This window comes from Drosophila suzukii, assembly GCF_043229965.1.
Source record: "Drosophila suzukii chromosome 2 unlocalized genomic scaffold, CBGP_Dsuzu_IsoJpt1.0 scf_2c, whole genome shotgun sequence".
Taxonomy (NCBI): domain Eukaryota; kingdom Metazoa; phylum Arthropoda; class Insecta; order Diptera; family Drosophilidae; genus Drosophila; species Drosophila suzukii.
This window is the reverse complement of record NW_027255896.1, coordinates 11,167,517-11,170,831: the sequence shown is the minus strand read 5'-3', so window position 1 is coordinate 11,170,831 and position 3,315 is coordinate 11,167,517.

The following is a 3,315-nucleotide window of genomic DNA, read 5'->3' as shown; positions in this document are numbered from 1 at the left end:
TAAGCCTACCACTACTACAGTGGATGAACGAGCACAATCTGCGCATCATACAGGAGATCAGAGATGACGGCCGGAGGATTCCCGAAGATCTGGTTCATAGTGGGAGTGGCAAAAGTGCTTCATTTAAGTTGCAGAAAGCCATCGACGAATTGATTATCACCGAGGACGGCGACAGACTTAAGGGGAAAATAGTTAACAACCAGCTCCCAGCATAGGCTAATTTATATTTTATTAAATAAATTTTCTATACTTTATGGTATTGTATCACTCTTATATATTTCATATATTGCACTTACACTTTCTATTACACCCATGTATGGTCCACGTTAATTTCAGCAGAATGCGCCGTTAAGGGCCGGGGCCTTGTCTCATTGGTGGCTAGCGACCGTGCGACTTTTGCAATTTGTGCTTGGTCAACGGTTTGCCACGGGCATCAGGCCATGCATGACTTCTTTTAAATTCTTTAGTTCAGTTTGATTTTATATCCAATAAAGCGAAGATCGCTGGAAACAAAATTGGTTATTGTGCCTTAAGGGCCGTAGCAACGGAGATAGTAGCTCCCATCATAAACTTCTCTGCAAGAAGGAATAAAGCACGTGGAAACCGCCAGGCATCGCAGTGGAAACTAACCCTCTGGAAACTAACCTTTCCCCAGCTGTGACGTCACTGACCGAGGCCGATGTCCTTTTAGAATTTTTATTCTTTTTTATTATATTATCTAGATTGTAATAAATATGCAAAATGTGGAGTGCCTCCTCTATATAATCCGAAATCCGATTACATCACAAGTATCGAATCCCTCGGTGTAGATGTTTTCATGTTATCTCCATCACATTCAAAGAGTATTGAACTGGAGACGTAAATGGTGTAAATTTACTTACACTTTTTAATCTGATTGCACAATATATAAAGACATTTTATATAGGTTTTTACCTTTTTCTTTTACCCTGAGATGTGCATAATCGAAATTCAACACATGAAAATCTTTGAACTTTCCACAAATTAAACGATTTTTTTCAAACTGTCCCCCATGGGCTACCTGAGTATCAAAGACATATTTGGCTTTAATTTAAATTTATTAAACTCTTTAATTAATGTTAATCTTGTTTTCCTGATTCATGTTGATGGTAGAGCTATTTGGACTTGGTAATATCGGATTCTAGTTATTAACTAATTGCTTTCTAGTTGTTTCCTATTTAAGCACTAGCTGTTTTCTAGTTCATTAGCTGTTTGGAAGTTGTTATAAGTAGTTCGATTGTTTTGGTAAGCAACTTTGATAATTTGCAAACATATGTGTCTCCCAAAAAGTGGTTTTAAAACAACGTGGTAATTTCGTCCACTTGACAAGGGTTATATAAAAAACATTTTCCCTTTTTTCGTCTACTGATTGTATAAGAGTCCCATTATAAATTTATCTAAAACTTCGATAGCTGGTCTATTAATTAGAATACAAAATGTAAGAAGAATACAAAACATGATTGTCAAAAGGTTACTTTCAACAATCTATAATTTGGAAAGTAGTTGATATAACTCTTACGCCGGAACAAGCAGTTAAAAACAATATCTGTCACCAGAACAGATGTATGTACCCATACCCAAATGACCCATTCTATACTTTGACAAAAAAAACTTCTGCGAAATTTTCACATAAATTCGTAACCCATATTTTGGATCTTATTAAGCAAGTCACCTATTGCTATCTGTACCAAAGCACCAGAATCAAGGATGATCCCTAGAGTGTAGAGGTGGTAGTGCAAAAGATTGCCAAAACGCTGGCTCAAAAGTCCATATAACAGGAAAAAATGAATATTTTGAATATTTTGCCTTCATTAAAAAAAAAATCATAGCAAATGTAATTAGATTGTTAATCTGAAAACTAGTACAAAGGGTTAGGCAGTGCTAGGAAAGGTGTTTTTTGTTTTTACCTAGGTAAGGTAAAAGGTATTGGGCAAAAGTAAATACCTAAGGTAGGTAAAGGTACCTAATTTTCGCAGTACATAGGTAAAGGTAAAAGGTAAAAATATTGTTTTTGTAATTTTTATTTTTTTTATATTTTATTTTATTTATTTTTTTGTTTGTTTTATTAAATTTGAAGCAATTCAACTTAAAATAAGACGGGGCTTTGGTCCTTTTAATAGTATGTAACATTTTCTTTTAATTTTCTTATAACAATCATAATGTAAACCAATATAAATGCTTTCTTTTTTTAACACTTTTATTGTTTCGAAAAACTCGTCCCCCAGCCTGTTTTGTTTAGGGGCTAGAATTTAACCCCCACAACTAAATAATCATTTTACTGGCGCTGAGCTATGTTTTATTTTAGAAATACATCCAAGATGCGATTATATTTATGTAACGTTCTTAAATGTCTCAAGCGGAATAGTCCAAGAGATCCCTACGGATTTAATTCGTGAAGTCCCGGAACGGAGTGTCCGAGCCCCGAGTATAACGAGCCAGAAGGGAGAGCGGCTGATTCTGTACGGTATCAAGCGGAATAGTCCAGGAGAGCCCTACGGTTTTGATTCGTGAAGCCCCGGAACGGCGTGTCCGAGCCCTGAGTATAACGAGCCAGAATAGTCCAGGAGAGCCCTACGGTTTTGATTCGTAAAGTCCCGGAACGGCGTGTCCGAACCCAGAGTATAACGAGCCAGAAGGGAGAGTGGTCGATCGATACGGTATCGAGTGGAGTCCCGGATCGGCGTATGCCCAAAACCCCGAGCACCAGGAGCCACGCTACGTCCAGCCGCGGAGCAAACACATCCAGGAGCAGAACGCAAAAAATTGTCAGTAGCAAGCCAGCTATCGAGCCACGCGAAAACGTGACGGACAGTAAGCAAAAGGGTGAGGCTAGGGTGGAATGTTCGATTACACTAGGCGTAGAAGCGAAGTGAAGCGCGAGGCAGCTTCCTGGCGTTTAGCCTTGACTGTCCGCGCGATCTGAGGAACATCCCCAGTGGGACCATCTGCGACAGAGCAAGGGACAGGCAGCGGTGTGTCGAAAGGAGTAATCCTGGAGAGCGCCGCATCTGTTCACCCTCGTCTGAGAACAGTGACGCTTCCCTAAGCTCGCACGGCAGACCCCCCTCGCGAGTCCGAGTCGTTATAAGCAGTCGCCGAGGCAACGCATCAGAGACGAGCAGAACCGAGCGTCTTCAGGGAGCTTTAAGGATCTTTAGGGAGCTGCAGGACCGAAGCACCGAGTCAACGAGGCGACCAGGAGCCGTCGGAGATACCGTAGGCCACGAGTTGCTATATGAAGGCCAGCCGAGCCACCAAGCCGCTGTAATATTTTACCCGCAATAAACCCACTACGAA